Source organism: Melozone crissalis, unplaced genomic scaffold (assembly GCF_028551555.1).
Source record: "Melozone crissalis strain CALT ecotype California unplaced genomic scaffold, PUWL_Pcris_2 ptg000005l_1, whole genome shotgun sequence".
Classification (NCBI taxonomy): domain Eukaryota; kingdom Metazoa; phylum Chordata; class Aves; order Passeriformes; family Passerellidae; genus Melozone; species Melozone crissalis.
In genome coordinates this window covers 44,288,690-44,316,196 of record NW_026535783.1, presented here as the reverse complement: position 1 = coordinate 44,316,196, position 27,507 = coordinate 44,288,690, and the positions used below count along the sequence as shown (strand labels likewise).

Here is a 27,507-nt window from a genome sequence, read left to right as displayed (position 1 = left end):
CACTACTGTGGACAATAACTATATTGTCTTACTTTTCTTCATAATACATTACTAATTATTTATCTTTTAAAGTGCTTTGAACATGGAGACTCAGCTGCAGGCCTTCAAGTATGTCAGGGAAAGATTTTTATCCAGATAAAAGCATTTGAATTTTTCATCTAACCTCCCCATATCCAAACTTCAGAGATATTTCCATCAGTGTAAAATCTACGGAATTGGAGTTTTGGTCCTAACTAACAACAGGAAATGTCAGCACACATTTCAGTAACAATGTTCTGAGTATTAAGAAAAGAAAAGAGTGAGCGAAGAGTAGCAACTTTTGCTGCAGACAAGCACTTGACTGCTGGCCTCAAGGACCAAACAATGCTGCAACATCTCTCTGTTCCAGACATGACACGGAAGCCATCTGAGGGAAGCTACTCCACCTCTCATTTACTGACCTCAGACATGAATTATGTACAAGAGGAAAAAAATTTTTGGTCATGGTTTTTCTCTACATCTGTCTCGACACTATAAGAATGAAAATGGTAATTGCATTAAATGCCAATAGTTTCAGTTTGTTAATTCAGAAATTTACTTTTAGTGCCAACAGTTGATCCACACTGAATTACACATTACTGCCATCCCACTATCAATCCTCTGCAATGTGGTAAGGTAAAGAATGAAACAATTAACAGAAACTCTGTGAAGCCATCATAATTGTAAAAGCTGAGATTAATCTTGTACCCAAGCTTATAACTTTGACTTAAATTGCAAAACTGAGAAAGATCAAACCCAAATGTATTACTTTCTTCTTATTTTTACAAAGTTATTGGGTGATAAAGGCTGCAAAGTGAAAACAGCCCTTTGAGAAAGAGGCCTAAGACATTTGACAATAGATGGATTTTTATACAGCTGAAACATGATATGTATAATGAATTTAGTAACACTTGACATGTAAGTTTAGTAGATATTCTTGAGCTAGTTTCACTGCTGCCATTTCATCTCTCCTGATGAAACGAAGAAATTGGTGCATTGATCAGTTTGAAAGATGACTAGGATTCTTATGTGGACAGCAGCAGATCATATGTAAATGGAAGCTGCGCAGGAGATACATTATTCATGATGCAATTATAAAATCTCATATCCTAGAGCAATGGCAACTGTCTATAGGCCCCTAAACTTACATTTTACAAAAATACTACAGCTTTAAAACCTTGCGCTGAGTTTCCTGACATATATTTCAAAGCATTTAGGTACTTGTTCCAGTTAGTTAATGCGCTGAGATAATTCCCTTTGTCTTTTCAGAAAGGTAGGTTTCCACGCCACAGCTGAAAATACTGGTTATTCCCACTCTAAATACCTGGACACTATTGGTTGGATTTGCTCTCTGGGACATTCACTTGTTCTTTTCAGAAAATATAAGTGGCCTGATAATTTTATACCGTTTTCATTTATCTTGTACTATTTTGTGAAAAAAAAAAAACCAAAAACAAAAAAAGTGAGGTTATCCGCTGAGATCCCATGGGGCATGTAATATTTGTAAATTGTTAGTCTTTGGAAAGACTAACAAACTTTACTTTTGCCAGTGAAATGAACAGATATTAAAGTATCTAAAACAAAAGCCTTGCTATTTTTTCAGGACCTTAATATAATAAAGAGGTAGGATTTCTTAGTGACTTTTAAACACTCAAGGAGAAAAAAGAATTATTGAAAGGCAAAAACATATATGTAGACTGGTGTTTAATTTAAGCCATATGCTGTATAGTCATTTTATGAGACTGTAAAATTGTTCTCAGTTTGTATACATGTACTTTTATTTATTCTTTAATATTTAGGTGGAATGTAGATGTGTTTTATTCAGTTTTTAGCACATTTCAGGTTGACGTGTTCTCTTGTATCTTTTGTTTTCACTTAGAAATACCATTTACAGTTTACTATTATTTTGACTAAAATAAATAGAAAGGACTAAAATATTAGCAAATTCTATTTAATTAAGGAACATGTAACATATAAAACTGTGAAAGAATCCAGAAATTTGTGAAGAGAATACTAGAAAATCTGCTGTACGAAGAGACAGACAAAGAACTGAAAAATATTTATCTCTACAGACTCAAAGATCACATAATTTGCTCTTTTCATTACTTAGATGTACATACACTGGACCTCATATCAAAATAGAGCAGCTGAAGAGTATTGTAAGAATTCTGCTGGAAATCATATGAACATCAAGGTCTCATTGCATATTAATAATGAAATATTATTTTAAAGCACTTCAAAGCCTAAGGAACACAATTTTTATCTTCCTAAGGTACAGATTCTGAAGCATGATGATACAACAAATGCTGTCATATGATTTAATTAACACCAGTTATAATAGAATCTGTTAAACTTTTTTGATTAGTAATGCAGATTTAGTTACATTTCAATCAGATCAATAATCTTTTCATATGATTGTGTCAAAATGGCGGAGACTTTAACACTTCTAACTTCTTTTGGTATGAACCAATTTTTATGTCATAGGTCTCTTTTTAATTTATTTCCTCAATTCTATCTCTGATTATTTTTCTGGAAGTTTATTTTAGCATACAAGACTTTTCAAAAAATATTAATCTGAAAGTCATCAATATAACATTATTTTTGTTATGTTTCTTTGAAATAGGCAGTTTCATAAAGACATGAATAAAACCAGTAATCTGTAAATTATTACTAACATTACAAAATTTTAATATACAATTTTTTTAATTAACTGTGTTATTGCATAATAAAATTGAATTGACAACTTCAACCTTTACTTGCAAAAAAGAACATAGTTATTCTCCTTTGCAGCCAAATACTTCTGCTGGCAATTCAGAGAAAAGAAATGGGTGATGTGGTTTCCTAATCCAACTTTTAAAAAATGTTTAGTTGACTTTGGACAATGATTTAGTTATATCAGAAAAATAATAAAGTTAGAAGAGAGAATTTTCTGTCTATTTGCACATACTGCATTTCTAGGAATCTCTTAGTAATAACATTTTTAGAGATCAAGATTGATTTAATAATAAGAAACAGATTTATCAATATAATAAAGGGATATCTATAACCTTGGCCCTAGCCATCCCCTTATGACTAGCCACCCTTCTAACAGGACTGCAAAACCAATCTGCCACCTCCTGCCAGAAGGCACTCCCTCCCCACTGATCCCTGCCCTAATCCCAATCGAAACAACAGGAGTAGTATTCGCCCATTAGCACTGAGTGTATGCCTAACAGACCAACAATTAGAGCTTTTTCAGCGTGCTCAAATTTCTGAAAAATTGATTTAAAACAATAAACAAAACAATTTATAACATGAAAATATACCTGTTTCCAAATACTATAATTTAGACATTTTTCATAGATCACATTATCCATAAGTCAGTTTTTAAGGGACTTTAATATTAGTCTCGTGGGTTAAGAAATATTTAAAGTTAATGATAAATATTTGTCATTTGACAGAATCAGCTGAAAAATAAGTGTTACTTCCCTCAGACTAACAAGACTTTCCTATTATTTCTCCAGAAGAAGACAAGGCTTAATTTTCATAAGGAAGTTCTACATTGTGTTTCTGATATCCTAAGTTTTTTTTTATAATCACCCTTGCAAATATAAAGAATTTATACAGACCTAATTAAAACCTTAGTTTGTTAGTGTGCTTTGCAACTAAGTGCAGTCCAGGATTAATCCAGTGAGCTACAATTGTGCAAAAATTATCGCACTCCTGCTAACGTAATGTTAGCTTTACTCCATAATCTCAATTTGGTCTGAACATGTTTGTTCTAATGGCACCTCTACTGGCATGAAATAGCAGTCTGTAAGTTGGGGAATCTGTTTTTCACCTGGTAGTATCAGCAAACATGATGCTTAGGGACATGATTTAGTGGTGGAATTGGCAGTGCTAGGTTAACAATGATTTTAAGATTTTAACATTAGCATTTCTAATCTAAATGTTTGTATGATTCTATTCTATGAATGGAGCTGCAGTTTATATCTTGAATTGGTAAATTATTTTACTTCATTTTGAATCAAAATATTGGTTGTAGGACATAACACTCACATTTTACTGTTCAATATCCCTTTTTCCTCCTATTTGGTAAGAAATATATTGCTAATGTTGCTTGCAACCATATGAAGTCAACTGCATGCATAGTTTTCTGTGTGAAAATATCCTAATTTAGGAAAATATCAGTTCTCCATTTGATCTTTAAATGTGTTGTTCAGACACTTCATGTGAATGATTCATTATATTTTGCCACATAACATCTTTAAGGCTAGAAAATGGCATTTTCTCTTCTTGTCTTGTTTCCTCCCATTAAAAAATTATTTCTGACCATCTAGTGGCATTATCAAGATACAACTTGGAACACTGAAAAACAGCTCCAGAATAAAAATACCTTTATTTATTGAGTATGATACAAATAACTCAGTAGGCCTGAAAGCAGTGTAGCTACAATATTGAGGATTGTTTGCCAGATGTCTCTGAAAGTATACTGTATTCTCACAAAACACATCAAAGGAAAGGAAAAATGAAACTCATTAATTGAGGTAACAAAGATTTATGTTCAAGCAGTGAGGGGATGAAAATTAATACCACTGTGCTGAACAGAATGGAACTGTGACAATTGACATGAATTGAAGATATACCTCAAGTGATTTCTGTGGCTTTAGGAGATGGCTTTTAAATTTGGGGGAAAGAAAAATGAAAGATTCTCCCAGGAGCTAGCACAGATGATCTTTTCCCAGTATTGCTCATTCCTTTGCCCCTTTGCATCTTTTTCTTTGTGTGCAGTGAAAGAAGACTCATTTTCCCTGTCCAGAGAACTTCTGTTTCTTTAGGGACTGGGTTTAGTCTTTGCTCTAAATCCAAGCCCTAAATTCATCAAACCAAAGGCAAAATTTCAAGTGTGCTCATCTTCTCTGTTAAACTTCAGGATTATAGTAACTTTACTTTTTCCAAACACACTTTTTGGTATCTTTAACATATAGAAATAAGTATTAGCAGCCAACATTATAATGAAGCATGGTCGTAGTAGTTGTCCATATTACAAACATTGCACAAATTTTGCTGTTGAATAACAGCAAAATCAACAGCTGTTGATGGGTTCTTTACTTAAAAAAAAAAAAAAAACACCAACAACTTGCTGTTGGCCATTCCCTCCATATCAAGCAGTTAAGATATTTCTGCTCAAGCTATGCCATTGAGTCTCTGGCATCTGAACCTGTTATTGAGATAAAGCAAAACTATATAAAACAAAACAATAGAAAGTAAAGCAATACAAAAATTGGAAAGAAAAATGTTTCCATTTAAAGCTCACTAAGTATGCCATGTGTGAGAGAGAGCGAGATGCAAATTGTATATTAGGTCTATGAAATTCTTTTTCATGATAAGAAGCAACTTTCTAAGTACTACAGAGAAAACAACTATTTCAGGTATAGATAAAGGAGAAACTCAGTGATTAATAGATATTAAACACATACTATTTGTTTTTCCTAAGAATAATTCATCTTCTTTCATTGTCTTTTCTAGAGTAGAGTCACCTGAAGGAACAAAGTTATCTAGGAGTGTTTTCTGTTGCTGCTTAAGTATTTGAGAATGATTTACTAAGAAGTATTAATTCTTAAGTTCAATGTACTCAATAAAAAGTTATGCCCGAAAAAAAACCTAATGAAAAAGTTACTTAAGTCAAGGTTAAGTCTGCATAAACAGTGCAGTGAGAGTGGCTTAGTACTTTAAAAATAAGTGGATAACAGATTTCTTTCACTGAAACTCAATTTACAGTAACCAGTTGTTATGATTACAATGAAAATATACCAAGGATAAAGAAATTTTTTAACTTACTCTTCTCCAAGGCACATCCTGTTGTTTTGTCTCAGGATAGAGATCTAAAAAAGATTAAGAAACATTCGGTATTACTGGTAGTAATAGTCACTGTCAAATACCATGGTTCCCTTTATATATATATTTTTATTTGTTGATAGGTAGAGTCAGAACAAATTATGATTTTCAACACCTCATACACACATTAAAGGAAAAATTAGCAAATGAAAACATAGATACTCCTGCAGTTCTATTTTTCTTTCTATTAAATATGCTTCTGAATTTTCCTACAGATCTCATTATCGTAGAATCATAGATTGGTTTGGGTTGGCAGTCACCTTAAACATCTTGTAGTCCCAACTCCCCTGCCATGGGCAGGGATGCCTTCTACCAGACCAGGTTGTTCAGAACCTGATCCAGCCTGGACTTGAATTCTTTAAGGGATGGGGCAGCCACAACTCCTCTGGGCAAACTCTGTTCCAGTGCCTCACCACTCTTATTGCAAAGAATTTCATTTTAGATTATATCAGAGTGCATTTTAAATTGCATTTTTCATAATCGAATGTTTAAATTACCTCATAAATGAAAGCCTACAATTATGCAGAATTCAATTTTTGTACAATGGGTCACAATTTCCAAATATATACCTTTGTAGATCTTGAAACATATTTTCAAGCTTGAATCAGCTTGCAGATATTAATGACATTTAAAGACTGGCTCAGATAAAAACTCTAAAATGCAAAACACTTAAATTCACTGGTTTTGAGCCTGTATAAAACATTCTACTAAATATTATATATTTTTTCTTGGTTTTGGGATTTTTATCCTCTATTTTTGGTAAAGTATGGCTCAAGCAATAGTAATTTGATAACAATAATCAGGGTATGTTATGAACCTGAACTCTAGTGTTCTCCCATCTGAGTCCTTGATATTGTCGCAACAAAAAACTCATCTGTGGAATTTTGGTATGCCACTGGATAATTTAGAAATATTTATAATAAAGGATGAAAGCGGAATCAGATTGATCTGAAAATTGGCATTATATTCACAAGGGATTTGACTGCATGCAATACCTATACTAACATTTCCATATGTTAAGTTTCCATGCATATCTTAAGATATTAGTTTTTTGAAGAATGAAAAGTTCAAAAACCTTATTCCTCAAATCTTCCCACCAATTTTTCTGTCAGTATGCACTCCTACTATATAAACCCCTAGTATTAAAACTGTATAGACAATGTTTACATAAGTATTCAAAAAATGCTTCTGTTCAGCAAAACTTATGGTGGTTACAAGTATGAAGGGCTGTAAGGTTTAAGAATAACAACAGATATATTTAGAGGGCCAACATTTACCATACCTTGGGTTTAACCCTGCAGTAATTAGAAATGATGAATCTTTACTGTCCAAATAGAAGAAGATTGATTACTTCCAGGAAGAACATATCAGTTAGTGGAGACAGAAGACAAAACTAGTCTTGAGCAATTTGACTCTATAAATAAACAATACTTGAAACTGATGTAGGATCAAGACTTTCCAAATATAATTTTGGGAATACGGATACCTGAGCAGAAATCAGGAAAATGTAGAAATTACAGGATTTATATCAGGAAAGGTGTATAGTGAGTGCACTACCTGACTGACTATACAGCTTATTACAGCTCTATAAATGAAGTTCCCCTGCAAAAAAAAAAAAAACCCCAAACAAAAAAAAACAAAGGCATGCAAGAAATCAAACTAGCCTGCAAAAAAATGACCAGCTCTAACAAATCTAAATGCACTAAATTATTTTAGTATTTAGTATTCAAATCAATTGGGCTTTGAGTTTCCTTGTTTCATGAGCTGAATTACACAATGTTTAAAAGTTATTCAATCTTTTAAACATTGCAAGGTTAAATTTGTAATTAGCACTGGCCTTAATGTAAATTAATAATTTACTCCTTTAGAGACTAATGGAATTACCTAAACACTGTGAATGCCTTCCACAGCTCACCTTTAAGAGCAGTGACTGATCTTGTCACTTGTCAGATTTCTTAAAAGGTTTTAAGCAGTGTTTACCGATAAATATTTATATGGAGTACATGAGAAAGAGTGCATCATATTTTGGAAGAATTCCTTTAATTTTCTTTAGGGTGACAGCATACCCTTGAAGTGAAAGGAAAGGTTACTGAATTCTTTAGATTTAGAAGTTAGATTTAGAGTGTTTAACTTTAACTTTTAAGTTAGCCATCAGTGAAAACAAGAAGGGCTATTTCAAAGTGCGTAATTCATAACATTTTAAAAAACCTCCAAATTTGTAACCTGCAAGAGTTTCTTCCACACGGCAAATTCCTAAATTTAGGATGTCATTCTCTGGCTAATAATTATGCAACAACACCAAATAGTTATTCTTCAAAGCAGTCAAACCATTTGCATCCTGTGATGGCTCATCACCAAGGTGAAGTATATTTTGCTGCCAAGTCACATGTTTCTCTGTGAAACAGGTACTCCCTTCTGCCACCCGTAATCCACTCCTCAAAATACAAATTTTACTCTTGTGTTCCTTTATCACTTAAAATCAGAGGTATTGGGCCACAGTCTATCCAGACATAATCACTGGCTTCAAGCAACAGTTTAATCTTCTATAACACGTGTCAGTTTCCCTAGATCTAAAGATTATTTATGTTTTACTTGGAAGACTAATGTTTACAAAAAGACAAAAAAATAAAGAGTTAGTGTTAAGAAAACAGACAGGAACTGAAGGAAAAAAATCTTATGCACTAAACCTAAACAGACATCAAAGATGGTTTTTGAGCTTTTATGAATATGTTAATAACACAAATAGGTTTCTGGGACAGTGATATTAGGCCACTGTGAATTAATTCCTTCTTCCCTTATTTAGATTGGTATCAATTGAAAACAAGGACACTGAAGTTATATGGTACAATGATAAACTGTAAATGAAGACTATGTTGGGGTGTCCACCTTCCCAGTACCTCAACTGAAAAGAATCTTACTTCTGACTTCACCTGGTAAAGCATTAGACTGTGAATGAGCTATTTCATAATCCTGCTCCTTTCACGTTGTCTGGAAAAAAACCAAAGCAACCACCACAGAAGGGCATATCAGCTTTTTTCTTTAAAGAACTATCAGTATTTTGGGATCAGAATTTTGATACTGTCTTTAAATAGCACATTGGTTGTTCTCTGAACTCCAAGGCTTGCTGCTTTCTCACTGTAGGCTCATGATGTATTTCATGTAGAAAAGGGGAAAAAAAACCCTCTTCTGGACAGTATATTGCTGCACTCAAGAATTTTTTTCTGGTTTTATCGGTTTCTTTTGTTTGTTTGTTTGTTTGTTTTTGTTTTGGCTTTTTTATTTGTTTGTTTTGAATGCATTTTGTTGAATATGTTATAAATAATGCCTAAGCCCTAAGACTTGTGAAAGCCATTTCGGTATGTTGAAGATAGTTGTAGATTTGCCAAAGCTCTTAAGTCATCTAGATCTCATCAATGTGATTTCTAAAGGGACCCATAGGGTAGCTGTTCAGGTGCTTTCCCAAGCAGCTAATTCCTTTAAAAATTCAGTCTGCAAGTCATATCTCAGAGTTCAAAATTAAAGAGATAACACAATGCCTAGACAGATGCATCAACAGCTATTCTAAGATTATTATGGAGGTATTTTAATCAAAAGCATTTGATCCTTTTGCAACTGGGACTGAGGGGAAACATAGGGTATCTGCTATGATGATATGTGTGAATACTACTCCTATGGTTATAAAACCACTGTGTAAAAATTAACCTTATTTATGGAATGATATTTCATATTAAAGTTGCGGCTGGAGGCCTTTAATCTGGCTCTGACTATTGTGCCAACCCTGAAGTGTTAGTCAGTAGTATGAAATATTTACTATTTGAGACAAAGAGGAGACAAACAGTAGTAAAATGGGAAAAAAAATCTATCAAAATTAAACCTCTCTTGAAAATACATTCAATTACTGTCAAAAGACTTGAAGTACTTAACCTTTAATGTATAAATATTTGCTTTATATTGCTTTATTGGGAATTTCAAGCTAAGAAATCTGTGGTAGTTAATTTTCTCGATCTCTGCCAAGAACCTTCTTTGCAAAGGCCAGCCAACTAGGGAATATCTAATTGCTCACAACATCTTGTCAATTATAGGTAAATAGACACACTAGAAAAGCAAGAGGGTTCAGAATGGGGAAAGTAAATTAAAGGATTATTTTTGTACAAAGATCCTTCTGTTAGGGAAGAAGTGAACGATGCTTTTTAAAAGCTATTGCTAAATAGCAATAAAAATTATGCTATTTCAGCATAAATTTAGACATGTGTTCCTCAAGTATGATAGTACAGTGGTGAGTAAGCTTGCTGCAGCATGCAATTTGGGCCCAAATCACTGAGATTATGTATTTCCCTTAAGTTTGTAAAGAGTTCCTTTACCGTAAGAAAGCAAAAAACTTAAGCAACAGTGAATCTGCATGCTCATACTGTAGTTGACTCCCATTCTGCTCTTATACATTTGATACAGAGTTACACTTAATTGTTATACCAATAATGACCTAATAAATGCAATAACTCTTCATCATATACATTCTGCATCATACTTTGTAAAAGTGCATCTGAACATTATTTTTTCAAAATAATCCGGGGGACTCTATTTCCTGACAAACATAGTAGTTATAGTAATTTCTTAATTAGCTAAATAGCACTACCAGATATCAATTCAATCTAGTACATCCCAAGCAGATCCATCACTATCTCAAACTCTTTGAGCCTCACTTTGGGTGCTGAAAATGGACTGTCATTGTTTGACCTCAACCAACAGCTAAGCCCCACACAGCCACTTGCTCAATCCCATGCCAATGGGGAGAGAACATGAAAAGTAAAAGGTAGTTAAGCAAGGAAAGGAAAAGTTGTGTACACAAGCAAAACAAATCAAGGAATTAATTCACAGCTACCCATGGGCACACAGGTGCTCAGTTATCTCCAGGGGAACAGGGCCCATCATGCACAGAGTTACTTGGAAAGACAAATATCATCTTTCCAAATGTTCTGCTCTCCCTTCTTCTTCCACCCACTTTATATACTGGCATGGTGCCACAGGGTCTGGAATATGCCTTTGGTCAATTGGGGTCACCTGTTCCAGCTGTGTCTCTTCCCATCCTCCCAAGAACCCCCAGTCTCCTCACCAGTGTGGCAGTACAAGAAGCAGAAAATGTTTTAGTTCTGGGCAAATCCTGCTCAGCAAACAACAAAAAGATCTTGATATTATCAACGCTGCCTTCAGCAATTCAAAACCAGCCTAATTACAGCCACAATTGTACCATATTATCAGACTGCAGCTCTGACATCAACATGTCACACCACTATACTATTACATGGATGGGAAGATAATATTAGTCTATGATGTCTGCTTAATTTTTACCAGACAAAATGCTTTCTGTGCAATACATATAGCATTGAATAGCAATATTTCACAGATATTTCATTAATATTTATGCATCTGCTTTATGCATTTACTTTATAATTTTTTTTCTCTATTACACTTATTTTATGCTTTTCTTTATGTAACCCTGCTGTGTAGACACAACAAAAATATGTGCAGCATTCTCAGATGGCACTGTTCATCCAATAAGCAAATTCTAGCTATCTGATTTGTCCTCTGATTTTCACCATGGTAGACTCATTTCTAAGTTCTACCACTACTGATTTGAACACTTCTCTTTTTAAGTCTGGATCTCAGATCATAACATCTCCAAGAGCTGCAGAGCATACTAACTTCCAACATAAGTCTAGAAGCAATATCCCCACCTGTTACCAGCTTGCTTATCTCACTTTAAGATTTTTGTGAAGGATGCCCCAAATAAATACTTAATCCTACCTAAGGAAGGTTGTCAATTAGCGCTAAAACTTACCAAAAAATCCAAACCAAGCCAAGCAAACCAAACCAACAAAAGAAGAAAAGAAATGTGTAAACACGCCTATCTTCCTTTTAGTTTTACCATTTCTGTATATGTAGAAGACATACCATGCACAAGTAGAGATACTCCATCTACTTCAAATTCATGCTAGACACATCCTTGTGTTTACATGACTTTGTCCTCTCAAAAAAAATCCCTACCACTGAAAGCCTCACTTTTATTCTTCTCTCCTCTGCTCCTTCTTTGCAGTCATAACCAGTTAAGTTTTATGTCTTTGTCCAGTCTCCCAAATTTAATAAAAACAGCTATGTAACTATGGTATCTTCATCACCAAAAGCATGGCCCTTTTTTACAATTGCAACTTTTTGGCTTATGTACATTTAGAATTTTCCCTGAGTAACTTGACAGGAATTATCTCATCATGTAGTTTGCACTCTATTTGAAACTCCCCTGGCAATGTACAGAACATTAAAAAGCTTTTCCTGCTATCCAGTTATCTTTTCTGGTTCTAGTTTTCATACTATTTCTTTCTGAGAAAGTATCTCAGAAGCCAGAGTCTCACTCCTCTAAAGGAAATGGAATTTTCTTCCCCATATCTTGGCTGCTAGTGCTTTCCTTCCTGTAGAACTGTAGATTGAAGCACAATAATTTTCGAGGTAAGTTTTTTGCCAACCTGAATCTTGAGACATCACTGATATCAGTGGGATAGGAAGTTTGTTTGGCAGAGTTTACACAGAAGAAAAAGAGGACTCCCATAAAGAAGATGGAATAAAGTTCATTCTTTATAATAATGAACTTTAAAAAAATCTGTTAAGAAACTTTTTTACTCTAAGGAAGATATAGTAAAGCGCTGACTAAAATAGTTTGCTTCAACAAACACATAAGTGGTAATATGAGCAAATGACAAAGGGACAAAAAGCCTTTCAAAATATGCTCTGTCTCACACACAGCATAATAGCCTGTTGTTACAAGGAAGGGATAACATTCTATCCAATGCCTGCTTTTCATGCTATACAATTTGTAAAAAAGCTCTTTCAGAGATGTGTTTCTGAGCCAGCAGACTGACTTTGAGTTCATGACTCATGCAGAACCCAACTCACAAGACCCAAAATGACAGCTCTGATTTTTGTAGTTGTTAAAGTCTGTGCAAAATGGCACAGTTTGTACAGGGAAGGCTGAACAGAACTTCAGTCCACAGTAATCAACATTTTTTTCTCCCACTGAAAACAAAACAGCTAGTATTACAAGTTTAATTACAAGTCATAGAGAGTTGGGACAGATTTATTGTATCAAGAATATTCTCTACCTAGATATAGCCGGAGTAGCATGGAAGTGCAATTGTCATTGCTAGCTGTTAGTATAAAAAAATTTACCACTACAAGGAGAAGAAATGTCTCAGGAATTTTTGGGAGAAAGCTCAAAGCTAAAAACAGAAGATACTGATCTACATCAGTTTGAAAGACATTAAACATTGGAGAAAATCCACTGTAAAACACATTTATTCTTATCATTTTAGTCCAGTTACAGGCAGTTTCTTAGTGTAGTGTTCATGATTTTCACCGCTTAGCTCTGCACACAAATATGCAGAGCATGTGAATGAAGTAATAATATATTCTAGAGTCAGATTTCAGCATTCAAAATTCAAATTCACTTGCTGAAAACTGGTACAACAAAAGTATATTAAGAATCATGTGATAAAACATTGAGGAGTCCTCAGCCTGTGCTAAGACCCAGCACCCAGATTTTGCATTGTTCAAAGCCTTTCACTGAAATTAGCTCCTGTCTGTCACTCTGTATTTAATGCTCACTAACCATTGTATTATATTTTGTGCACTTCTGAAGCAGATCTTTCACATCAGTTTCGTGCAGAAGGCATCTTGTTTGTAGTCCTAGGATACTAAATGAACTGAAGCCTAGGCAGTGGAAGAAGATTCATTTAAAAAGCCTGGTCCAAACTCTAATTAAACAGTGTGAACGTGGTGTTTTTAAAACAGAGTTTTACTGTAACCCACTTTAGTTGTAAATCTTAAAGCAAAGCAAGACAACTTTACATTTGTGGATGATGCAATTAAAAATAAAAGACAAGTAGAGGAGCTTTAATTCCAAGATCTAGTTGCTTGAGCAAATAATATTTCTAGAATGCTACTATTTCTGAAATGCTCAGTTGTAAACACTTTTAAAAACATCTGCATATGAAGCAAACTGTAAAACTATCTGTTACATGTCTGTGATGTCAACAGATGATGTGATATAGCAAATATTTAATACAGCAAGCCATCAACAGCAGGTGGATTTTTAGAGAGATCTACATTAATTTTTAACCAGATAAGTAAACATGAGGTGTCATTTTCTTAAAACTAAATTAAAGTAAGAGAAATGTAAATACATTAAAATGTCTTAGTTATAATCAGCCACCTATTAGTATATTTCTCCACTTTACTGGATTAATTTCTCTCTTTTTCTTTTTAACTCCAAAGGAATTGTACGGTACTAAAGACAGAAACTATTTAAATTTGTAGACATGCAACCAGATATTTCTTGGAGATACAATTTCTGGCTTTATTAACTTTTCTGGCCAGGTCTACCTTAAACCTTCATAATCCATTTATAATAAAATCAGAAAATATTTACTTGCTGTACAGCACCAACAACTATATCTGAATTAAAGTGTCTCTAGCAAGGAATTAAATATTTGCATATATTTTTTCCTTTTCATATTATATATGATACAGGAAAATAAAAATCAGAAGAACAGTAATTCCTGCCCTATGTGATACAAGTACTCATGTGTATAAAATTTATTTCCTAATATGTTCCATAAGGTTGAAGTCTTCTTTATTTTTGTTATTCACCTTACAGCAAGCCTTGTTACTGAATCATGACAAATGATTCTTTACATATTAGGACACTCAGTTCACACTGATGAACTAACAAATTAAAATGTAGTATAAAATGATGACACTGAGAATGCAAAAGACAGTCCTTTTGATGTCAGGAAAGAATTCATCATTAGGCCAAGATTTGCCCCTTAATTAAAACATTACCACACTGTTAATGTTGAACAAAATGCAGTTTTGAGGAATTCAGGGAAATAACACTAAAATGACAGAAGTTATCACACATTTTTTGTCCTGAAGCGGCCATATTTCATTACACATAACTGAAAGTTAGAAAGCAATCTAGTGTGTTTTGCCATCCTTGTCTCAGGCTAAGGTAATTATTAGTCTTAGAGTTTCTCTCTTTCTCTTCCTCCCTGCCTTTCTTTTTTACCTGTGCTTACCCAAGAGGAAAATGAGCCATGGTACTTATCAGCATAATGCATACATCACTGATACCGAAGGCAACTTTCCATGGGTGAAGCCATAGGTCAGCTGCAAATCCATTAGTGATTAAAAATAAAAAAATAGAAACAAAAATAAATATCTGTGAATCTAGGCTATAGCTGAGTGATAAGTGCAGAAAAGTCACAAAACATGACAATGTTATTTACATCAGTATTGGATGAGCAAGGCTGTAAAAAGACCAAGCAAGAGAGGTGAAAAAATTATCCAAAAGGGGATTGAAAACAAACTTCCTAAAAGATTAGTGATAATTATGTCATAAATTTTTCAATCATGTAGTTATTTGCACTCAGTCCAGAAAAAAATATTTGCCTGAAAGGATTTGGTTTTTTCTGCACAAAAGGATTGTAAACATCAGATTATAAAAATAATGCAATCATTAAAACACCCTTAAGATCTTAAGGACAAAGACTTTAGACTAAAGAGATACTAACATTTCAGATTATTGAAGATGACACATTCAGGTTTTAAAAAATTATTAGGTTTTTTAGACTTGCTTTAGCTTTGTTATCTCTGTTTTAATTTCAGGTTGTACAAATTAGATTTTAGTAATTCTCATTTCAATTTTATATCTTTCAAAGATATCTCCATAAGAAAAAGCTTATTTTTTATATTAGTTATCAATAGTCTATAATCTCTCCAAAGTTTCATGAAGTTTTATAAATAACTTCTGTCTACAATCACTGGTGTAAAATAATATATCACACAAAAAATCCATTATAAATTAGACAAATTTAATTTTCTAGTAAAAAGGAAGTCTCAGAATGAAGAAACATCATTCTATATGCAGCTATTCTTGGAAATAAAAATATTAGTTTACCTAGAAATCATGTTTCCAGACAGCTAGGTGGTGTTTATATTCTCTATTATTTATTAATTAAATTAAAACATGTTTGCTATCTGTATCTTTTATCAAGTCTCCATTTTATCAGAAAAAAAATCTTTAGTTATTGTATCCAAGGGTTAATATGATAGGCATAACTGAGACTCACATGTTGGGCTTTTGCTGACTTCACTGAAGGATCAGCTATTCTTTATATTCCTGCAAGATGGAAGACTGTTTTTGTACATAAAAGTAACCTAGGTTAAGGCAGAACTTCACAAAATAATTTTGTTTCTCTTAACGTATCCATGCTCTCAATTTATACTGTTTACTCTGAAATACAGTGAATTTGAGGTTGAATGCACAACATATTTTTGTAATTCATCCATAATTTATTAGTCACATCAAATATTTTACTTAAAACCTAGCTATACATACTACAGAATGATAAAGTTTTATAAAGAGAATTAAAAAGTCACCATTGATATCATAAAAGGATGGTATTAAATCTCTTCTTAAGTTTAATAATGAAAACAGAGAAATCATGGGGTTCAGTAACAGTAACTTTTGTTTCTACCAGAGGAAAGCTAAAGATTTTTAAACAGAATAGAAATTAGAGAAATTATTATGTTTCCATAGCATCTTGGTTTTGCCTGAAAGGGTGAGAGAATTTGGTTCCTATGACTGCTTTAAAAAGTTCAATAATATAAAGATTTGGATGTAAAAGTCTCACATGTGCACAATTTCAATTTAAATACTACCTTTGCTGTTGTTTTAAGATTATTTTCTAATTGTGGAAATGTCTTTTCCTACATTTCCAAATATATACTAATATTTAGGTAGGGTTTACTCTACCTTTTTTTTAAGATGAAATGTACTGCTACTATATAATTGCATTCTTGGCTGCTGAAAATATGAAAAATACAACCCAAAAGACAGATGTTCTGGACCAACTTCACTTTTTGTGGTATAACTGCTTCTCATGTTAAGTTTTTCCAATGTTTTCACATTCCAGTGATGTTTGTATGAAGGGCCATTTAGGAGAAATTACACACAGAACAGAATACATCATTTTAGATGCAGTCATTGCTAACAAGAAACCCACAGATTTTGTCTGTCTGTGTGCCTGTGGCTGTGTGTCTGTGTGTATTTTCTGTCTGTAAGTCAAAGTTCTTGCACAGTTTTAAGCCCATGGTTACAACCTACTTCTTTACTTGCTGCAAAAGACAGCTTGATGAATTTGTATGACTTGGTGACTCATTTCCACAAACTCATAACTCCTGAGCTTAAGATGGATACCCAAATTAAGGTTAAAATAGATTTATAGCTAGAGTACAACTTACAGTCTGACTACATTCAAAGGCACTGTATAACTGAGGATGAGTGTAGGAATGACTTTTGGTTGTTTCTGCCATAGTTATTAAGCCATTGACTAACTTAAGGTAAAAACCATCCCTGGAGGTCACCAAGGCTAACAATCTCTTTGTGTGGTCCACCAGTAGTGGTCAGTGTGGTTGGCTCAGTATAGTATACACAGATTGTATATGAACAGTACAGGATCAGAAAAATGCTAAGACTGGTATTTCAGGTTAAATACTTGATTGATTTGGTGTGTTTGGTTTTCTTTGGTTTAGTGTTTTGGGGTTTTTTATTGTTTTGGGTTGTTTGTTTTGGCTTTATCTTTGGTGGTTTTTTTGGGGGGTGGGCATTTTTTGGCTTTTTTGAGAGGAGGTTTTTTAGTTTTGTTTTATTTTCCATAGAGACAGAATTAATTATTGTATTTTTAATATGGAAGCATTGGTTTCTTCTGGAAATATTTATCACATATTAATCAGAACTATTTCTGATTACTGAACTGTTTCTGTTTACTGAACTGTTTCACTCACTTTAAAATGGTGAAGACAGAGCCTAACCTCTTGTCTTCACATATGCCAGTATGATTCAAGTTCCACCTAAAACTGCATTTTGTATCTACTCTGACCATAGGCCTTGCTACGTCCATCTGTTGCTTTTCTTCTTTATTTTCAGTAAATCTTCTTCTGTGGAGTTTTATTCTTACTGTGATGTTGCTCAAGCAGTACAGAAGCTACAGGATTCTGACTGCCAGGAGACCTGCCCAGAAGATCCACTTACAGCCAGTTGTTGATGTGCCCTAATCCCAGAGAGTCTACAGACAGACCACAGCTGCTGAACATTGTGTAAGTGAAACAGGACAGTGGAGATAGAGGACCAGTAGGACAAGCTCAATGTAGAACTAAAAAGCAAAGAATATACATTCTAGAAGTCTGAAAGTCCAAACTGGTCAAGGCTGACGTTCTAAGTCAAGGCTGACTTTCTAAGAATGGAATGAATACTATAATAACCTCATAAGAGAACAGTTGATTTAGGACTTCTGTGAATACGTGATCCCGCAGTCTACTGCATTCCCCAGGAAGAGGTGGTGTTGCAAATGAGAACCTCTACCTAAGAATGGAGAAAGACAGTCTTGCTCTTTTTAGAGAAGGCAGATGATTATCTCACTGGATAGAGTAGGTTTTCTAGAAACAAAGTTCCTAAGCCTGGATATTTTTCAGAGCCCTTCTTTTTTTTGTATTGGGATGAAATTAAGTCACAACACTTGTACTTGCAAGGTGATTTTCCAGAGCTCAAGCAAAGTAGCTAGTGGTTTTTTAAAAATCTCTCAGTGCTGGCTACTGTTTGCTTTTTAAACCTTGAAGCAATTGTTACAGGTTACTTTGTCTATATCCTAAATTTATTTTACCTCTGAAAGAATAATAATCTTTCTATCTCTTTCTTTTGAACATGACTTCACAGCAGCTGAAAGCTTGCATTGAATAATATTTTAGCCCTAAGCTAATACAAGCTGGACCAGATGCCAACAGAGAGGCTTAGAAGAGGAGTGCCATGGAGATGACAGTCAAACACCTCCCAGTAAGGACAGGCTGAGAGAGTTGGGCTTGTTCAACCTGTTGAAGAGAAGGCTCTGGATAGATCTTCTAACAGCCTGGATTTAGGAGCCCTTTATTTAGGGAGCGTAGTGGCAGGATGAAGGGTAATGGTTTTAAACTGAAAGAGGAGAAATTTTGATAGATATTGAGAAGTAATTTGTAATTTGACTGGGAAGTAGATGATCTTGAATAAAGCTTCAAATATCGTAACTCAGAATGTTCTCCACTTCTTTTTCTTTTTCTTTTTCTTTTTCTTTTTCTTTTTCTTTTTCTTTTTCTTTTTCTTTTTCTTTTTCTTTTCCTTTTTTTCCTTTTTTTTTTCTTTTTTTCTTCTTTCTTCTTTCTTCTTTCTTCTTTCTTCTTTCTTCTCCTTCTTCTCCTTCTCACAGCTTTTATTGCTAAGCATATTGTGGTACGATATAGAATATCCCTGTAGTCATTTAGGGTCAGTTGTCCTGGCTGTATCACTTCCAACTATTTGTTAGTCCTCAGCCTCCTTGCTGATGGTGTAGCATGAGAAGCAGAAAGTTCCTTGAGACTCTGTAAATGTTGCTCAGCAACAACTAAATAATTCCAGTGGTTAACACGCTTTTCATCACAAATCCAAAAACATACAAACTATGAAGAAATTTATTCAGGGCAAGGCCAGTATATTTTATGTCTCTTATACAGGCATCTCCTGTTTCTGAAGCCTTATCTGTCTGAGCAGATTTGACAATACTGGCTAGTAGAACACTGGCTCTACAGTTTCTGTTTTGCCTACGAGTGATCAAAAACCAAAGAATGATGCCCACTCTGCAGCCAATATTTCTAGTCTATTTTCCACAGGATTTGTGATGCAGATGACTTTAAGAAACACTCAGACATTCAGGAAAAGGCTCTTTGGTCGTCTCAGACAGCTGTTGATTTTCTTAACAAAACACCCTAACATAGAAACTCCATACTTCAGTTGAATTTATCAGTCTTGCATTATCTCCTTTTAACTGATAAGCACATGATCAGCATGACAAATATGACTGTCCAACTCTATTTTATGTTGAAGAGAGATGTTGAGACTCATCAATTATTATAGTACCTTCATAGGAGGCAGATTTTCAAGAAGTAAATCACATTTATCTTTGGGTAGTATTGATCAATCTCTCTGGAGCAATGAAACTCTAGGATATCATGTTCCATATCAGAAGAGGTAGGTTCATGTAATAGTAAGTTCTCATCTAGAGATTTCAGAAAGTTCTGGTGAAGATTATTCTGGGAACAAGTCAATTCAGCTACACACTAATGCTGACTTAAAGGACAATGAGTGTTCTTAAGAGAAATGTGTTATTGTCAGGTACATTAAGGCACCAGCTGAAAGGACACCAGAACTGTTTGAGCTGTCTTTGGACACTGATGGGCTGGCCAGAGAGGGGAAGATATGAAGACACAGTAGCCAAGTCAGTTTCACAGTTGAGGTTGCAGTGAACAAAGCAGAAGTCACTTGTCATACTCTCTCATATATCCAGAGAATGTGGGTAGGTGTGAAAGTTCTTGTCCCCTACAGTAGGGAAAAAAGATGATAAGAACATAGGTGAAGGACTTATCTTCACAGGACTTTATGAGGAGCCCCTCTTCAGGAAGAGGCACCTGATCTCCTTGTACATAGTCTCTCAGTGCAGAAAAGCGAGGTCCACAAGTTCACAGTCATATTGACAACACTAAATCCTATTGACAACACAATCAAGGAAGTCATGGTGTAGGACTATGAAGAATTATCATGGCAAAGGTCTGTTCAAAAGGAGACCATTGAGAATAGAGATAGTAGTATACACAGAAAAGACAAATCAGATAATCTGGATAATATACATAATTTCTCAACACAAAACTTCAATAAATTTCTGCTATTTCTAACTCACTGAATGTTCTTCTTCTTGATACTCACAGTTTTGCCACATATTAGCAGTCTACCAAATAATTGCCCCCAGGAAGAAACAGCTAGTTTGAGCTGTAAAGGTTCCATGGAAAACCATTGTTTTTCTTCTTTCCTGCCTGTTCCCATTCCCTCCTGCCAGTAACTCAGTGGTAAACTTAGGAATTAACAAACAGCTAAGAGGTATTTCACATTATCCATAATGATCACATTTTGATATTAGATTTTTTTTCTCCTACTCTCTCCTTTTAGAATATTGTGAAGGATATCTAGACTGCAATGAGTTTAATACATCCAATCCAAAAGGTTCAGAAATGCATTTTAGAGTATTGTGATATTACAATACCAAGACTGCCACAAGAACAAAGAGTTTTGTTTTGTGATATTTCTGTTCTCATTGTTCTGAGATTGTCATGAAGATGGATTCTATACAGTTTCCTGCTTTATTTTTGCAGTCTTTGTTATGAATATGGTCTGATTTTGTGCCAACCTTTGTCACTAGAATGAAAATGAGAATACATTATGAAAACTAAAATGTAATCAGCATTAAAATTCTGTGATAGCTCATTCTTGTGACAAAGAGATCACTGGGAAAGAATGGCACGAAATTAATCAATTATAGTGACAGTCTCACGATTGTAATAAGAATAGAAAGTGGCACTACATTTTGTGCATTTACATAACTGAGGGATGGTTTAAAATTAACTCATTCATATCTGCAGATTCACTTATTTTCCTGGAAAAACAGAACTGCTGCATTTTGACTACTGACCATAGATAGTGAGTTTGTGTTCGATTTATAGAAAAATCCCAGATTCTGCTTATTTTTTAGTTATTCCCCAAAATTTTCACAATCCCTTTCTAATTTTCTTTGTTCCTGCCAGAACGTGAAAAGTCTCATCATCAGCGCCTAATGCATAGCTATATATTCTGAATGTGCAGTGAAAAGGAAAACTGAAATGCTCCTTTGGAAATAAAAAAAATAAAAAGGATAGAGAGGGAGAAAAAGAAGGAAAGGACCCTGAAATTCTGTTCTTTGGATTATTTTGTGTTCTGGTTTTTGTTTTTTTTTTTTTTCTTTTTTTTTCCAGACTATTTTATGTCTTTTCTTATCTGGTTTAAAGAAGATACATTAAAAAAATATACTTTCACGAATACCAGAAGAATACAAATATAAGGGCGTTCAGAAAGTTGTTTTGTCTCATTGCTGGTCCTTTGTTTACTTGGATATGAGGCAGTATTATCAAACTCCATCAATAGACCAGGAGATTAAGGGCTGAGGTCTCAGGGTAGATTAATTTGGCTACATACTCTACATAGGCAGATTTTTACTGGCAGAAGAGGACTACAGTGCCCTTCACAAATCAATGGGAGCTCTAGAAAAATTAATCAGGGAGAAACTGAACAGAAACACCCAGAGTTGTCCTTGCTGTAGCTGGATCTTGGTAAATCCCAAGGCAACTTAAACCATGGAAAATTAAAAAAAACCCCAAACTCTGAGAAGCATACAAACTCATTCAACAATGGACAGAAGCAACCTTCAGCTAAAAAGGAGCTATCTTGTATGCAGACATGGAAGACTTTCGGCATGGAAGCCTAAAGTCTGGTCAGGATTTTTTGACCACTTTACTCAAAATCTGGCATTTAGCATTTTCCAAAGACAAAATAAATAGGAAGGAACTGCTGATTTGATATGGTTCAGCATGGTTTTGATAACATTACAGACACTATCTTTACTAAGATATGTGTTCATTTACATGTGACTTTGGTTATTTAAATGTTACAGTGCTCTTCTTGGGTCTGTCTACATGTTTATAAAAACTGAAGAAAATTAAATGTTCCGTGGTTCCACTGATCCTGATGCTTCACAAGATTTGTGAGTATGAAACTGGAAAATGTTACAGAATTTTGTCTGTTAGCTGGATACCTAGCCAAAAACAAGTGTTCTGGAGGTTTCACTCCTGCTGTTTGAATTCTTTCCATCATAGTACATTTTCATAGAGCTGAAGGTGGGATCTGATATGAAACAACCCTCTTTATAGATAAATGTGGCTGTCAAGTTATTACACTGCCATATTTTCTCTTCATTACAGCTGTCTTACGGTTAGCAAATCATACAGAGTAGGGCTTCTGATACACTAAAGCATTCTTAACCAGTAGGAAATTCTTTTTTTCTTTCCTGCCAAAGATCACTGTGGAGATATACAAGTAATATGCTGCTCAGAGAAATGCTGAGTATCAAGAAAATGTGCATAAGATCATTTTTGTAACATATTTTTTACAGTATTGAGTTTTAAAAAAGAAAAAAATATTAATTCCACCATTTTTATTTTGCTGCTAAATGATATTAAAAAATGTACCAAATAATCAATTATGGAATTTACAGAATTGCCATATAATCTTCTGAACTAATATGAGTTTTACTTATTTTAACTCAAGAATTTTCATAACCAATTCTCATGTTAGCACTGTTGCTAAATCGATGTTTAATAGGGTACATATTTTTCATAGGTTAGGATTGAGTTAATTTTTTTCTTCATAGCTGGTGCAGTGCTGTGTTTTGGATTTAGTATGAGACTGTTGACAACACACACATGTTTTGGTTCTTGCTAAGTGTGTTTATCCTAAGTCAAGGATTTCTTTGTGCCACATTTTCTGCAACTGAGGAGCTCTACAGGAATCTTGGATGGACATGGCCTGGACGAACAATCCATACTGGCCAAAGGACTATTCCATGCTACAGATTGACATGTATAGTATATACATGACCAGGAACACCTGATCACTGCCTTAGGATAGGCTGAGAATTGGTCAGCAGTAATAAGCTGTAATGTGCGCTGTTTTTTTCCTCTTAGGTTTAATTCTGCTCTCCCTACTTTTCATAGAAATAGTTATAATAATAAAACCTATTATTATTATTATTGTTGTTGTTGTTGTTGTTGTTGTTGTTGTTATCATCATCAACATCATCGGGTTTGCAAGACAAGCTTTTGGAAGCGGGGGGCAACAGGAGCAGTTTCTCTGAGAAGCTGCAAGAAGCTTCTCCAATGTCTGATGGAGCCAGTGCCACCTAGCTCCAAGATGGACCTGCAGCTGTTCAGGGCCAAGCCCATTGGGGACAGCAGTAGTGCTGCTGGGAAAACAGACTTGAGAAGGACAGAGGTGCTGCTGCACTAGGGCAATTGCAACCAGAGAAGTGAGTGAGAACATGTGAGAGAAAGAGCTCTTCAACTCCCAAGAACGTAGAGAGAAGGGGGAAGATGTGCTCCAGGTACAGAGGCTCTGCCGTGTCTGGTCAAGACCATGGTGAGGCAGCTGTGCCCCAATGGCCCATAGAGGTCCCCAGAACACAGAGGTTCACCTGCTGCATCTGCAGGATCCCATGCTGGAGTAGGGGAATGCCCAAAATGAAATGTAATGTATAAGTATTTAAAGGAAGGAACATAGGCCATTTTTAAATAATAAATCTATCATTGCAAAGGTCTTAATTTGTTCCATATTCACTATTTTTTTTGAACGCGTTATTTTACACTGCTAGTTTTTGGTAAATTGGCAAGTCATGATTTGATTTCTACATCTGTATTTTCTTCTATGTCTTAGGAGGAAAAATAAAGACACTGCAGAGAATGACTTTTTCCTTGACAACAAAAGACTAATGAGAGATGGTGAGTGATCAGTGTGGTATCACAGTGAGAGATTGTCTTGATAATTCCTAGCAGTATGAATTAGCCTTGGAAAAGCTTCTTTCTTTGGTAAGTTTGCTTAAATGTAGAAGGTACTGACTAACACATAAAAATTACACTGGGTAAATTTTATTGGGACTTTTAAGTCTTCCATAAAATTTTCACGTCTTCATAGAGATGTCATAACTAATGGCTTCAGGAGGAAGTTTTCTTCCTTTGACAATTAAAATGTTCATAAAATCAAGAAGTATACCTTTCATCAACATGCTTGAAACAATTAAATTTTGATGAAACCGATGAAGAAAATATTTTCTTTTTTTTAAATATAACATCAGCTAAATCCCAAATTGCATTGAATTATCAGAGGAATAGAGCTAATAGCTGCATAAATACCATTGTTGCAAATCAAAAGAAGAGTGATGTTCTTTTTTCCTTTCTAGTTCCAATTAATATAGTGCTAAGGCCTCTATAAGTATACTTGCATAAACACTTAACTGATTCAGTGTCAAACTTGAAAGTCCATCTAATGATCTTTTCCTCAAATATCAGAATTTATCTCTTTGAAGAAACTAAAATGTGATTCACTGTATATTACCGTTATCTTCTATCTGATCCCACTGTAGTTTATTAGGTTCTCAAGGTTCCTCAGAGATAAACACTTAATCTTAATTTGCCCATGGGAAATAATATGCTAAATAATAGTATCATCCAATTAAGTCTTCTCAGGCAAAACATGTGCTTGGTGGCCATAAAATTTCAAATTAACATCCCACAACAAAATTAAAATTCAGTGTGATTAAGTCAGATGATGATAACGTGCTCACAGCACGTAGTCTGCCCAAGCATAATATGATGTCCTGATCATAAAAGTAAGCTACTTGTGAAGATGGTTTTCACTGGTTTCTTTTTTTTACATTTTATATATACCCTTTAAACACATAGAAAAGATTATGTAAAAATACCAAACGAATAGAAATCTTTCAAATGCCTGAAGCACTTTTTACTTTCACATTTATTGAGTCTGAGAGCTCTCACTTTGATACACCAGTAGTTTACAGAACTAGATGAGTGACTTGCTGGTAAAGATTTATAGCATCTTCACATTTTGGACAGTGAGAGACAGTTCACATTTTTTGGAGTAGCATGGTTCAGATTCACTGAGCAGTTTTTAATGTATAACAGCCTTCAGATCTACTATCAGTTATTCTAAGACATGTCTCTTTCCTCTTCCTAAAGTTATAGGTAAGGTTTTTCTCCTGTTGACATTGCTAGGAAAAATTTCTGCCATTCTTGATCTTCGTATTTCACTCTCTGAAGCACTAATAAAGAACTCATAGTTACTCCACAGAAATACTGACCAGACACCTCCCTTAGGGGATAAATACATTTGTGTGCCCCATTTTGCAGCAATGAAAATAGAGCAAATACCAGTTATTAATTGTCAGCTTAGAAGGCACCTTAAAGATTGACTTAGACAAAAATATGTCTGCAGTTAGATATTTTTCTTGAATCAACCCTGGGATTCAAAATGGAGTAGAAGAGCTTTCCTGCAAAAAACAATAACAGACACTCTTCCTATACTGGAAATGGCATAATAATTCCTAGGAATGTGGAGATCCTCAATCTTCCTTGCATATGTTTCAAATTTTTTTCCATGACTGATAGTGTCATGAAGAATCTGAATTGGAAATGGTTGTCAATTCTTTCTCACATATTTAAAAGTTGACTATAGCTAAGGTTTCTTTAAAAAAATGTGTTTTGCAGAAACAAAGACCTAGGAGCAGAGGGAAGGAGGAAAGAAGACAAAGTAAATTAGTGACTAATCACTAAATAGCCTCGTATATTTTAAGTCTGCCATACTATGAATATAAAAAACGTTCAAAATGTTTGAATGGTCTTATTGGTGATTGGCACATAACATACTCAGGGATGAATAACTTGCAGAAATCAAGGAGCTAATTGGACTTGCATAGGGCTAGTTCTCTCTATGCTGCATTTTGGTAGATGAATGCAGAATAACTTTCCCAACAAATTACTAAATTATTCACTAGGAGCTTGTTTCTTTCTTCTTAGCTGGGAAGACAAGAAGAAAGGCCAGCAAGGGATCTGAAAGGAAGTATGCCTTTTCTGAAAAGAGCAGAAATAGTCTGAGACCATTATTCAAACTCATGCATTTTCTTATTCCTACTCCTTTCTTCACCATACTAAGACTGAGAATTTTTTGTTTGTTTTCTTATGCTATGTTTTAAAATGCTCTTGTCTGTAAGAGCAACAGTGCAACATCAAGAAGAGATGGGGTCCAGCTTATGTTTCTCAGCTTTACTAATATCTTATATAGTTTAAGCAAAATCAGTGGCTTGGAATCCAGAATGGGAAGTCTGGAGAGGCTTCACACATCAGAATTCTTCTTGTCCATGTGACAAAAGCTGAGGAAACAGATTTATTTCATTACTAATGTGCTGAGTTGACAAAACAGTAAAAACTGGAACTTTTCAGTTTTATTGCTTTTGTCATACCCATTCTTCGCCTATTATCATCTCTATGTTCTGAGATACGCTCGTACCCAAAACACATGGTGCTATAAAAAAAAAGTCTTGTGCTTTTGGCTCATATGTTTTCTGTTATGTGAGAAAGCAAAATACCTCTTGTAAACAGTATTTTTTCTTTGGCTGACTTGGAAAGAGGAATGCCAACATGGTACCTAGGAATCCAAAGAGAGAGAAGAGAACTTTCAAAGAAAAAATTCTAAGAGATTAAGCACAAAAGATTGCCAAAGCTAGGCCAAAGAAAGCAGCATTGTTCACTGCAATTCAATTAGTTTGTGAACTCTTGTAAGAAAACTCAGTTTTATTTTTCCTTCCTTCTCCCCACCCTCCCCCCCCATAACATTCCTTTAAGGAATGAGGTTTGTCTTATTCTTTCTTTTTTGTAGAGGTTGTGTAGTTTGTCAGTGGAAAAGTAAACTTCTAAATAAGATATTACAAAACAGAAGTTAAATGAGAAAGATCAGACATCGTATAAGGAATATAGAATATAGCAAGAGATGTGGATGATATGGGAAGAAAAAGG

At 34.5% G+C, this 27,507-nt stretch overlaps 1 protein-coding gene across 22 annotated transcripts in view; it reads right to left on the bottom strand.

Annotated features, from left to right (window-relative positions):
- The window catches only part of PTPRD (protein tyrosine phosphatase receptor type D), a 1,150,230-nt gene that overhangs the window by 769,511 nt on the left and 353,212 nt on the right, over positions 1-27,507 (bottom strand). For all 22 annotated transcript variants that reach the window (XM_054282388.1, XM_054282398.1, XM_054282418.1 and 19 more), the window contains exon 5: positions 5,839-5,882. The gene's annotated coding sequence lies outside the window, so the exon portion shown is untranslated. The remainder of the gene's footprint in view (positions 1-5,838; positions 5,883-27,507) is intronic.